Source organism: Strigops habroptila, chromosome 8, assembly GCF_004027225.2.
Source record: "Strigops habroptila isolate Jane chromosome 8, bStrHab1.2.pri, whole genome shotgun sequence".
In the NCBI taxonomy this organism is placed as follows: domain Eukaryota; kingdom Metazoa; phylum Chordata; class Aves; order Psittaciformes; family Psittacidae; genus Strigops; species Strigops habroptila.
Genome location: NC_044284.2, coordinates 62479382 through 62493027, shown reverse-complemented (window position 1 = coordinate 62493027; position 13646 = coordinate 62479382). Strand labels below are relative to the sequence as shown.

The 13646-nt window shown below is 44.5% G+C and overlaps 1 protein-coding gene across 1 annotated transcript in view; it reads left to right on the top strand.

Annotated features, from left to right (window-relative positions):
- NEGR1 (neuronal growth regulator 1) overlaps positions 1 to 13646 on the top strand; it is a 306944-nt gene extending 293298 nt beyond the window's left edge. The window contains exon 7 of the mRNA XM_030494056.1: positions 1 to 13646. This exon is cut by the window's left edge and continues 16482 nt beyond it. The gene's annotated coding sequence lies outside the window, so the exon portion shown is untranslated.

The window sequence follows — 13646 nt, the reverse complement described above, 5'->3', positions numbered from 1 at the left end:
CACTGTGCTTCACAGACATTTCGAGCATTATATAAGCATTAGAGGTATTATTCTAATGACTCCATCCCACGTGCATGTTTATAAATGGAAAGCTGCTTTACATCACCAGCAAGCCCAATTTTTAGCTGTCAGAGAATTTGAGTGCAGCAAATATGGCCAGTGGTGTGCAGCACAGCTTGTACACAGCCACAAGTCTCTAGGTACTGCCATTAGTAGCCAGCTGATAGTCTGTGCGTGTTAAGGCTGTGGACTAAGCCTGAGTTACTGCTTAAAACTGCACAACTGATAGAACACCATCAGCAATGCCCGAGGCGCCTGCTCCCTAGCTCAGGAGCACTATGTGCTTCCTCTGCTCAGCCTACATCTCCAGATAAGGGTGAGCCTACAGCTGGGGCCTCTTGTGTCTGTGGGAATCAGATAGAGAACAGTGTAAACAGAATATAAAACACATCAGTCCTTGCCTTCAATCACTGTGAAGAGGTGTAAATACCTTCCCAATGTAGAATATTGGTCTACAGCAATGGGCAGAAGAAAACCAGCAGAAGCAATAGTACAGACTGTAATTTACCATTCACAGTTTGTCTAAGCAAAGTGAGCATGCCTGTGCATATGCACACTCTAAAGTCACTGGATTAATATGGTGAAGGGAAAGACAGTGTCAACTTTGTCAATGGTGACACAAAATAATAACCACCTGCCTTCACAATATAACACTGCAAATGACTGGGGCTTGAAGCCATTTCTGAAGGCAACTTGGTTTTAGCTGCAGCTCAAGGGATCCCTGGGAGCATCCAGGGATCATAGAAAAGTAGAACCATGGATTGGTTTGTGTTGGAAGGGAGCTTAAAGCTCCTCCAGCTCCAACCCCTGCCACGGGCAGGGACACCTTCCACTAGAGCAGGTTGCTCCAAGCCCCTGTGTCCAACCTGACCTTGAACACTGCCAGGGATGGGGCAGCCACAGCTTCTCCGGGCACCCTGTACCAGCGCCTCAGCACCCTCACAGGGAAGAGCTTCTGCCTTATATCCAACCTAAATCTCCCCTGTTTAAGTGAGATAAAGCATCCTTTGTGCCACCTCTCCAACACTGCCCTGAGGACATGGCTGCAGTCCTAGGTACCACTCCTCTAATATGCTGGTTTTCATGGGATGTCTGGTGGCACACACACAAAAACCTTAGCCAAGGACAAAGCTTGTTGGGGTGCGCAGGGAGGGCCAAACTGGGGAAGGGGAGCATGGTCAGGGCATACTGTGCCTGTTAGTCTGCTGGCTTTATGCTGCCTGCTAATTCGCAGGACTCAGTTTTAGGGCTTCACTCAGTAACATACAATAGATGCCACAACATCTACTTCAGCAGAACGTCAGCTCACGGATGGAGGCGAAGAGAAGGGGGTTGAGGAGATAAAACCATATACTGCCAAAACTATAAAAGAAAAATCAATCATCATGACAGATGAGCGAGTGAGATTTACAGTGGAATCAGAAAGCATAAAGAGGCTCCTGGCTTGCCAGGAAGGGCAACGCAATCGTGTTGCTGATCTTTTGGCTTATTCCTGAGCAAATCTTCCAGTACATTGTTGAAGTGGATGGCAAGAACACACAGATCTCAGCACTCCGTCTGTATTGCTGTGCTCCATTTTCTCCCAGTGCCCAAACTGCTCAATCCTTTGGCTTTTTTGATGGGATTGGCACTTGGAAAATTGCTGGAGATAAGATGTGGCAGTCAGAGCAGCAATTACAGTAGCAATCCAGGCAGAGCTCTAAGAACAAGCTTCTGGCTAGCAAGTGATTGCATTAATTTCTGCTCAGTTTTATAGAATGTCTTTTTTATATGGTCAAAATGAGCAGCCAGCAGAGCTTAAAGAAATACCTGTCTGTGAATGTAACACCATGTAAGGCTTAATACCTACTTCAACCTGAACCAGTTTAGATCACTTGGATCACTTGGCTTTTTTTAAAGCAAGAATCACAGAGCAAGACCCTCAGGTGATTTAATCATCCATTTACCATGGTCTGTGAATTTAATTTCTATGAATTTAATACCATGTAAAGCTTAATACATACTTCAACCCGAGCCAGTTTAGATCACTTGGCTTTTTTTTTTAATCTAAAAGCAAGCCCCTCAGGTGATTTAATCACCAATTTACTCCAGCAGAAAAACAAACTTTCTGGGGTTTATCCACTTTTGTGAGGTCTCCTCTGTCTGTGATGCCAATCCATTCCTCCCCATCACCAAACCCAATGGCCATCACTTACAATGGGTACATCTAATTGTCTGTGCATATCCCAACCCATGGGAAGGGTCCCCAGCGCTTCAAAAGCTCAAACACAAGTCCACGGGCTCTGTTCTGGATAAGCTATTGTAGGAAGTGTGATCAGGTCTTTCCCCAGGGCACTGTTTAGGTTTTTGATGTCTACTTTGCACAGCTTTAAACTGAAACCAAGCAAGGCAGGATGGCATCTCCTGTTGGCTTCTGCCCCTCACTGTGGGAAGGTGCAGCAGGCTGGGCAGGGTGGTTTTCCTGATGATGGGAAGAATGTTGACTGAATGGAGAAATCAGTTCAGCCAAACAGCTCCTGAAGCACCTTTCAGGAGGTGAGGCTTCTCAGGGAGGTGCAGCTCTCCCCATTGCCACCAAAGGACCTCAGCACCCTCGAGGCTGAGTGCTTTGGTGGAGCAGGGACATGGAAGCTTTCCTCTCTCGTGGTTATGTTCCCCAAGATGTGGTCTCATTCCTGGCTGTAGCATCCCATGTGCTGTTGCTCACAGCTCCTTCCTGTGACATTGAGCAGGCAGCCCAGGCACTGCTGCCCAGCGCCTGGACAAAACCAGAGCAGAGCTCACCTGCTTCTCCTCACTCCTTCTCCTCTGCCTCCATCCCCTCTGTCCAGATTTCCTCAGCCTCTCCTACACCTATGGATTAAATGCCTTCACACACCTGCCCCTCGCTCCCAGCCCTCAGATCAGCGCCATCAGGAGATGATGACAATGTGAGTGTGAACCAGCTTGGGCTGGGTGTTTTCAGCAGAGCAGATGCCCCATGAACAGCAGCCCCTTTGTGTCCTCCTACAAGCTGCCAGTGCAGGTCTTGATACCTTTCCCAAGCTCCACAGCTTGCTTCTCCTCAGTCACACAGAGGACACCGGCAATAAGGCCCCTAGCACCTGTCAGATAACCTTGCCCATGATACTGACCTATTCTTTATGGTTTTTCTTCATTATTGCTGTCTTGTCGCTTAGGTGAAACCCACAGTCAGCTCAGGGCTTGTGGCAAAGCCAACAAGATCAGAGTTAACAGCCAAGACCAGCTCAGACTAAGCCAGGAGAACACATGATGCAGAATGGGGTTTTCCCCACCATCAGAGGCAGATTTCAAGAGCAGCCCTATAGGGAATTTGCAAACACACACACGCATCCCCTGGCACATCCAACTGCAAACCCAGGCACAAGGGTTAAACACAGGGTATGGTTTGTGGCACACGTGGAGTTTTGCTTAACACTATCACCCAAGCAATAATTTAAAGAGAAATTGATGCAGAGCACTGAGGGAAATCAAAGCAAACCAGAGGCCCAGCAGGCTGGTGGTGAATCTTGCAGTTTGTCCTGTTCCCGGTTTGTCACCAATACCCTCCCCACAGAGCCACGGCTCGAATACAATGACACCAATTATATGGCTGTTAACAAAACAGTCGGTGTGGCACAAGGGCAATGCACAGCACAAAAGTGTCTTGATATCCAACATGGTATTTACATACTGTGAGGAATTCATCCATCGCTTACGCAGGTCTGTGCCGTGACAGCAATAAATCAGTTGTCTGATAAAGCACTAAGAAATTATGTGGTCTTTTACCCTCCTGACTCAGTCAAAATGACCCAGACTGGAAAATGCTCCAGTCTGTCTCCTTTCACCCCTCCAAAGCCCTGGCTGATGCCCTCAGAAAGGGGCAGGGGCAGCAATCAGAGCAGAGAAACACCTTGAAGGCATCAGCTTTATGCCACACTGCAACCAGTAACAGACAACTGAATATAACCCTTAATTTTCCTGAGATAGTTCCAAAACAGTGAGTTTATCCTTTGCAAGCCCAAGCCATTAGTCTGTGTCCTTTTCTCCTTCATTCCCAGATGGTGGGCAACTGTGGTTTTATTTTGCACAAAGTTCTTTCACTAATATTCATCCACAATCATCAACAAAATAACTTAATATATGTAGGTGACTATAATGACAGTAAATGCTGTGTAGGAGGCATAATATATGCTTCATTGTCAATGCTTGCATGCCGAACTAAATACCCTATTCTGGTCAAATGCTAATATATTCTATGAGCACTTTTCCATAAACAGATCTTTTTAATGCAGTAGAATAAAAAGGTGATATGAATAATAAATTGAAATAATCTGATAGGCACCGGTTGAAGAACCAGTGTTTTTCTTTTGCTTGCTATTGGCACTGAAATGATCTGCATGAAAACAATACTCAGGACAGTACCCCTGCCTCCCTAGACCCCGTACACCCATCAGGACGAAAGCAGCATCAACCCTTGTCTGTAAATAAGGTGTTCTTTTTTAAGTGGACTTTGCCACAGCTGCTGCTCTGGCAGAGCCGCACTCATATAACACATCACACTTTGACTCCTGACGAAAGATTAGGTACAGAACAGGTAGGAACTGACCTTCTGCACAACTTTAGCTTTTACAGCAGCTTAGAGATCTGCCGTGCTTCTGTCTCAAAGTCAGCCTCAAAACCGAGAGCAGCCGCATGCCTAACTGCAGAACGTGGTTCCTGCAGCAGCCAGGAAACAGCAGCTGTAAAGGCTTTGGCTCTGAACCTGTTGTTGCCTTCAGCAGCAGGGACGGGCCATGCTGGGAAAGGCTTCAGAGAGCATGGAGCACCCAGTGCCTTCTGGCTGCAGCCTGGAGTCAAGCTTCTGCTTGCCCACGGTGGTCTCCACAATCAAATTCAGTGGCCAAGCACTTTGAAAGCACAGACCCCACAAGGGATGAACCTCATGTAGTACCTGGGGGACAGGGCAGGGGCAGTGGAGCTGGTCATGCCTCCTCAGCCCCCCCAAGACAAGTGCACCAGACACATGCACTGGGGACCAGGCTACCCTGACCCTTCTGGCTCTCCTTGGGATGCATTTCCCATCTTCCTGACACACAGCCCAACGTCTGAGAAGCAAACAGGAAAGAAAAATGAAGGCAGAGGGTGAAACAACCCCAAAATGGTACATGAAGGCAAAGGGACCACTCACAGTTCAGGTGGGCACCACTTGCTCTGGAAGGATGCCAAGCGCATCAGCACTGTGTCCTGCCAAGCTCAGCCTGGGTAGCATTTAGCTGCTGGTGTTGTAACCAGGGTTGAGGGAAAGCTTTAGCAGAGCTCATGGTAGCTCTTCCAATATTACCATTTCCTCCCCAGCCAGCAGAGTGCTGGCTGTGGGACTGAGAGCCATAGGACCACCCCGAAACCGATCGCATGATTCAGTTCTTCTGGATCAGCAGTTGCAAGACAGATTGCTCCACATTAGATATTCAGGCTTCCCAATTAAAACATATAAAGCACTGAACTGGGAGTACATGTATCCCATACAATCAAACTCAATTCCCCATGCAGCAGGTTATCAGGGTTAGCTTAGTCCAGCCCAATGTTCCATGGTTCCTATATAGCTCACCTGAATGGGACACTGCAGCACAGACCCAGGCTGAGCCTGGCCCTGGGGTTTTATAGAATCACAGAGTGGTTTGGGTTGGAAGGGACCTTAAAGCTCATCCAGCTCCAACCCCCTGCCACGGGCAGGGACACCTTCCACTAGAGCAGGTTGCTCCAAGCCCCTGTGTCCAACCTGGCCTTGAACACTGCCAGGGATGGGGCAGCCACAGCTTCTCTGGGAAAAGTCTGTGCCAGCGCCTCAGCACCCTCACAGGGAAGAGCTTCTGCCCAAGAGCTCATCTCAATCTCCCCTCTGGCAGGTTAAAGCCATTCCCCTTGGCCTGTTCCTACAGGTCCCTGTAACTTTGTACTTTAACAAGTGCTGCCTGTTTTTTGGTAGTGACTATTGATTATTCTTCTTCCCTCTCAGAGTTTTGATTTTCCTCTCCTGTTTCACACTGCAGCCATAGGGAAGCCAAGGGATTCAATATGATATTGAGCCCTGAGCAAAAATGCCCCAGGTACTAGTGCATCCAGCTTAGACTTTAATTACTCTGCTAATAATACAGGGAGGATTTTACAGAGCAGTAAACAGCAGTACCCTGAATAACGCCTTGGTTTGGTGCCATCTGTTCTTCATTCCACAAATGTGTTTTCCTTGGTGATCCAGAGCAAAAGGCTTAGTACATTATCATATGATAAGACAATTTAAAAGAATAAATAAGCCCTGCAACACAAAGCTCGGTATTAAAAACCCAACGTGACAATAATACCTGAATGATACCACATACATTAAAGTTAAAAATAGATTAGGAAAACAAAAATACTTCCAGACAAGCAATGGAAGCGTGGGTTTAAGGTGATTTATCAGGAGCTATGAAGCAGTCCTGGCTTTGTGCTGAGCTGTGAACAGTGAAATTGGAATAAATAAAATAATCTTGCTGCTGATAACTTGCTCTGAAACCACACATATGTATAATGTGCTCACTGGCTGCCAAGTGAAGACTGTGATTTAAAGTACAGATTTTGTTTAAAACCTTTATCCATCTAGGAAAAGAAATGAGTCGAGATACAGAGCCTGACCCTAGGAGCAGGGAGGAAGAGAAGGGTGCTGGGGTATAGTGCTCCTGTGGGACCTCTTCCTATCCAGGGCAGGCACTGGGCATCCCAGCTTGCAGAGCACAAAAAGATTATGTGTTATGATGGGGGTACAATGCCAGTGGCAGAGAAGACATTCCTGGAGGGCAAAACTATAAACCAGAACTTTCTAGCACGGGAAATAGGTGGTATTTGCACAACTGAGGGAATACAGCTCCATTTTGCATCCTTCCCTTTCCAGTAGATCCCTGCCTGTCACACCACAAGAGCCAAACTGTATAGTAGCCATCTGTAGCTTCAGCAGCTGTCAGTGGAGATGCTTTGTGCAATAGAAGGACCTTGTTCATTGCTTTGAAATCAAATAAAATATACAAATGAAAAAAAAAAATTGAAAATTAAATAAAAATAGATTAAAATTAAATAAAAAATAGAATTGAATAGAAATTAAATAAGAAAATTAAATTTAAAATAAAAATTAAATTAAAATAATAAAATAAAACAAAAAGCCCTCTCTGCCCAAGATCAGTTTTAATGTGCTGCTAGATTTCCACAGATCACATGCCTAATGCCCAAATAATGACACTCTGGATTATCCCAAAGGTGCTTCCTCTCAATAAAAAAAAAAAAAAAAAAGCTTTATTTACACAATAAAGCTTTTGCTTTACTTGCAAAATACACCACACCTAACAGCACATCCTTCTAATATATCTTGGTCAGAAAAATGAACTAAATACTTATGTACTAGACCTAAAACTTGGTGTTTCACTGGTGGACTTCAGAAAGAGAACACGACTGCAGTGTAGGTTGGTGTCTGGGCTGGGGTTGGGTCCATCCAGTCCAGGGAGCCACTGGACATGGGAACAGAGGGACCCGGCCCTCAACCTCCTCACCCAATCCAGAACTACTTTTCCTTTCCATCCATCAGTACTTCCACTGACAGCACTCAGTGGGCTGCTTTGCCCATTACCATCAGCATCCCTTGTGAAGCAGCTCACCCAGGTGCTTACAGCTCGGTTACACTGCATGCTAGCACAGAGGATGCCTGCTACATTGTTATGTGCTGAAAATAAATGTGAAATATGACAAAATAAGAGTTTTATTAGTAACATACTTTTAGGGAAGAGTATAAAACATCCATTAGAAATCCTGTTAACAGCATTGGTCATTATGACAAGAGGGGAAACAGCTTTCCTAGGGATTTGATTTCTCTTTTCTCTTCTTAACGGGTACTACTCTTTCCCCATTCCCAGCAGACAATGTTTTCTATTAACATTTTCTCAGCAGTTATCATTTTTATATTTCTCCATCACCATAGCGATTCAAATAATGCCGTTGCTCCACTTTTTGTGTCCTTCCTTTGATAAATTCAGATAAATCCAGCACCAAAGAAGCCCCTGCTCTCAATGCCATTGCCAAAGCTGCCAGATAGGGTCATTTGGCTAATCCAATCCTGCACCATATTCCAGAAAAACTATGTTTAAGCATCTTGAGGTAGGGTTCTGCAAAATAGTTGTTTCCCAGTTTTTCCTCAATAACTAAATCCAGTATTTTGAGGCCCTCCAGTGTGTTTGCACACAAGAGCAGCACGGCAATGCCCACCATGGGCTCTGCTCAGCACCGTCATTTATAATTTGTTTTCATTCTGTAAGGACAGAGCTGAAAAAAACTACAGTAACAGGAGGCTCAAGTATATCTATTTAATACTTACATGTTGTATTTAATTTACCCTCTGTGTGCGCAGTGCAAAGTCAATTACAGTGAAAGCCCAGATTTAAATAGGTCAATCCAAGTCTGCTGTTGAGGGTTGCTTTGACCTCTGCGAAGCAGGGACAAATTGTATCAGAAGGGAATGAAGCCAGGCCCATTCCAGACGTTTCCAATTAGAACTGGAGGAGCAAATTATTAAAAAGGGCCTGGATTACTTTTATCCTTGCAAAGCAAACTGCAGATGAGTTCGGTAAGAGGCAGGCTAAAGCTCATTTCTAGGACAAGAGGAATGAATTATCAACACTTATGGACACAGTAAAGCTACAACAACCCACTTACTCTTTTTTTCCCCTCACAGAGCAGGTCTAACATATAATAATATACTGTATTCTGTATTACACCCAGGGAGCAGAGTGTTGTCATATCTGTGAAACTGATTTGCATTAGGGGTTAGGATATGAAGCCCATATTCAAAATCTAATCTCCCTGTTAGCTTCTAAAAGCCTGGAAAAGCTTGACAGATAAAACCCAATCTCAGCTATCAAGCACCAAGCTCTCGATTACACGGCTCGGAAAACAAGATCAAAGCTAATGTATCAGCAAAGTTACTGCGTTGTTAATGTCCCCCTTTCAAAAATTAACACATCCAAGAGTGGAACTGACACAGGTTACAAAGCTAAAGCCCATTTTAAGCCACATGCACGAGCTTCCTTGCTGCGGTACAGCTACAGCAAATAATTTGCTTACCATGGCAAGTCCTAATTTCTAAGCTAATGAATGGGTACCGTGTATGTGCTGACTTTGGTCTTCAATCTCCAGAGCCCCATCCACACGCAGTCTCTGTTTTGGCAGGTTTGATACGTTTGACCTTTACACGGCAGGAGTTTGCTGTTTAATTATGAGACGGTAGGAGCTGGACTGCAAAATGGAATCATGCAGTAGTAAACCCTGCGTGCAATGTAACAGTGCACACTGTGAGATCCAGCAAGTGCTACGCTGTGGGACTCCTCCTGCGTTTGGGAAATCACTCAGCAGAATTACAGCTTTCCATGGCAAAGCTACTTACGGGCAAATAAGGTCAAAAAAGCATTAAGGAGCAGGAGGGGAAGGGCGAGCGTTGTTCACCGGTTCAGAACATAAAGCTTCCACGTCAACTGCCTGCGATTAAAGCAAACATCTGTACAATCCATCACCCACGTCAAGCTAGTCAGTGCTGGCAAATTATGCAGATAACAGGAGATGAAAGGGCAGGCGGGGTGCAGTCCCTTCTGGGGACGCCTTCCCTGGGGGGCAAAACAAGCAGCATTGCTGTTTCCCCAGTCCAGGGATGCAGGACTCGAGATTCCCGTTTCACCATCTACTTACTCCCTTGCAGGCAGATGAAAGAGTTTTGTGGTGTTTGTACTCGACAGACCATAGCGACAGTCCCTGGCACAGTGACGGGGGGAGGCTTTAGCTTTCCTATCAAAGCGGTGTAGCCTGTGAGGGTCCCAGGTGGAAGAGTCTGAGTAAACGGGAATTGAAGTTAGTGTTTATTAAAATGAGCCTAAACCAAAAACACACAGAAAGAATTCAGCAAGGGGATAGTTGGGGTCTGACCCCTTTGTTTTCCTATGGGACCCCATTACATCACGCTGCCTTTGAAAATCCAAGAGGTCGGTCCATTTTGTATGAAGTTGATGAGTGAAAACAAATGTTTTTCCATTCATTTTAATATGCTAAATGCTAAAAAAAGAACTTTTTGCAAAAGGCCCATCTTCTTTTTATTGCAAAATAAATTACTGAGGTGAACCTCTGGTGTTATTCAGTAAGTATAAAACTATTCTTTCAAAACTTGCCAGGTTTGAAATGTATGATGTAAGAACTAATCATAGAATCCCAGACTGGTTGGAGTTGAAGGGACCTTAAAGCTCATCCAGTTCCAACCTGCTGACACGGGCAGGGACACCTTCCACTAGAGCAAGGATCCACAATAGCATAATGCTCTTATTAAAATAGATACAAAATCAAAAAGGTTTAATGAAAGTACAAACCCCTTTATCCTAAAACCAAAAGGAAGAGCCAGCTTTGGGGATCTTACACGTGAAACCGTGACCTGTATGGCACAGGGGGTTCTAGAAAGCATCGTCGTGTTACTTGCTTAGTCCAGCTCTCCCCCTGTAGATAATGTACATAGCCTCTGGTAAATGGTAGCTATTGGATTTCCCCTCTCATTTCCACTCTACAGAAAGTGAGGTAAAAGCACTACATTAAAATATGTCAAAGAACAAAAGTCAACCTACAAACGGGGGTGTTTGACTGTCATTCAGGGCACAGCAAACCAGACAAGTTAATACTAAGCAATTATAGAATGTTTCCGACAGTCGACCTTAGTGAATGGAAGACACACCAGTAATCCAAAGCAAGCATGCACTGTGTGTTCATACACTCAGTCACAAGACAGGAGTATAAAACACATCAGATATGATTATATGTATAAAGGCTATCCCATATACACACCTTGACTGTAAAAGAAAGCATTGGTTTAAGTAGCTCCCCAAACCTCAGTTTAGTTTGGATTAAGTTCATTCTGATTCTATTAGTGATCAGACTGTACAAAAAATCAACTGTGACGACCTGCTTTTAATGAGTTTCAGAACTGTAAGCATTTAGCTGAGCTATTGGCAACTGTCAGCAAATAACAGTGTATTTTACTCCAGGACAAATGCAGCAGCATAGAGATAAAAGAAAAGCCAACTTCTGCCCGTTTGTGCACGGGCAGCTCTCTCAAGTAAATTGGTGCCTAAATTACGCAGTAAATCTAAGAATAATACCGAGCACAACTTGGGAGTGCTCCTGTGTAATGCGCAATTCGCATAACTTCAGAGCCAGGTTCACATTATGGGCGATACCCATCACACCTTTATGCATCTGCTGCTGCTGAAATTCCTGCTTTGAGCCCAACGTGCAGCTCACGGCAAAAGATCAGATATTGTATTTGTTTGTTTTCCAGCTTGCTTATAGTTGATAACAGCATAAGCCAAGCGAATCCAAGGAAATACCATTCATCACAGTACACTGGTCACCCTTGCACTGCTGCAGAAATATATTCCCATGACTAGCACGAATCCAACTGCATCAAATTGTGCTTAAACATCATCAATCAGAGGCACAGAAAGCACTTTCCTAACGCTCCTCCAAGGGTTGATGGAGTGAAACCAGACTGCCTGCACTGGCTCAGCAGCCAGCAGGTCAGAGCAGCCCTCAGCCACCACGCCAGGAGCATGCTCTGGTGGCATCACCCATCTCTTTACCCTGACCAGGTCACTGCGTGGACCCGCGGGTGCAGTTGAGCATTAGCCACAGAGAAGATAAAGCCATCTTAACGCGGTAAATGCACAAGTAACAGAGATGAGAGAATTACTTTTCCCTACGTTCACGTTGCTTCTGTTAAAGATTGTATTTTATTCCAGAATCAGGTTGCAGATTGTACATTGTGTTATGATTAGACAAGGATACTTATATATATATATTAACTCTTTTTTATTCATTTCTGAAGAAATCATCTCAAGACAACAGGATATGGCGAGGATTTTAGTTTTTAAGAAGTGGTTTACAGCAACTAAATTAAACAGATGCCTTATTCGTGAGGATTGAAGGAGGTTTTTTTGAAGAGGAACAATTCCCTATCCAAAGGTACCTGAAGAAACCCTGGCAGGGGATGTTCTCCCCAGCAATGAGCTAAGGTAGGAAAGGGTGTTTCTGTGTAAAGCCAGCCTGGCAGCAGGGTGGAAATGAGAAGAGAAGCTGATGTCTGAAAGGCACTTTGATATCAGTCATGGGTTGACGTGGACCCTGGTGCTCACCTGACTCCTCCAAACCCTCAGGCACGCAGCTGTGCCATGGTGGGGTGGGTGCAGCACCACCACATCCCATGGGAGCCGCGGGGCTTGGTACCTCTCGAGACAGACTCAAGCCAAGAAAGACCATTCCAAGACCAACGCTACAGTTCATAGAGTATCTGTCTCAGTAATCAGATGGATCTTCCCAGTTGCAATTAAAGAAAAAGCCTCTTTAGACTAGATGGAAAGTTTTTTTTCCGAAAGCCACTCATTAACTTCCTTGTAACCTCACTGCAGTACAATGGGCAGGGAGAAAATCGCTTTTCCGTAACGCACTTGTTAGGTTAACAGCAGAACTTCTCCTAGGATTAAAATATAGCGACATTTTCCTTTGCTATGCTTTTTTAATTAGTTTAACCTGAAGTTAACAGAGTCCCTAATTCTTTCCAAATCTCAGAAAGAGCCTGTAGGGATGAGGTATTTATCCTGCATCTGTTCTCCAAATTAAAGCAGAAAATGATTATGAAAGAAGGGTTCTTGGTAGTCCCCGGGGAAGCTGTTATGGAAAACTTACATTCTAGCGATGCTCGCTGCCAATGAGCATTCTATTGTAGCGTGGCTGGAGTCTTTCTGCACAGAACTTTGCCCTCCTTTTATATTGTAGTAATTGTGAGGGCAATATAACACCACTGCAGAGTTAAAACCTGGTTCCACTGAAGTCTATTTATTTCAATGGATTTCATTTCAGACGCTGATTATGCCGTCAGGAGACAGAGCAGACTGCGTGGCACACAGGGTATCAAACGGTGCCATGGGGTTATATTGCAAACCCATTTGCTCTGGCAGTAGGAACAGCACTGGAGGGTTTTTCACTTGCAGATGCGAACGCAGAGGAAGAGTCGGTGCCATTAATACAAACTCAGTGTTTAACACTCACTCCAAAGTACTGTGTGGAACTAGGATCAAATCTAACCAGTCCAAACTTCAAATGATGTACAGCATTTTATGATGCATGTAGTATTTTTAGTAGCAACAGACTATGACATTTGAGGGCTGCAGCCTAGTAGGATATACCAGTGTTTCTCGCTTCTATGTAATATTTTGTATGGGTTTAGAGAAGATGGCCTCTGTTGTGCATTGTTTGTGAGCTGTTTCTTATCTCAGAGAGGTGTATGATGTAAAATACGTCAGTGAAAAGTGTATATTTTATGTGAGAGGAAAATACATTTTAATAAAGGTAAAGCTTTGTTAGCTGTAAAAATGGCAACTGTTCAAGTGTACAGTAACTTCTTACTAATGTATGAAAATCTGTGATATTTTTGATTTGATTGTATTTGTATTGCCCAAATAAAACATTTTGGCTGTATTGTT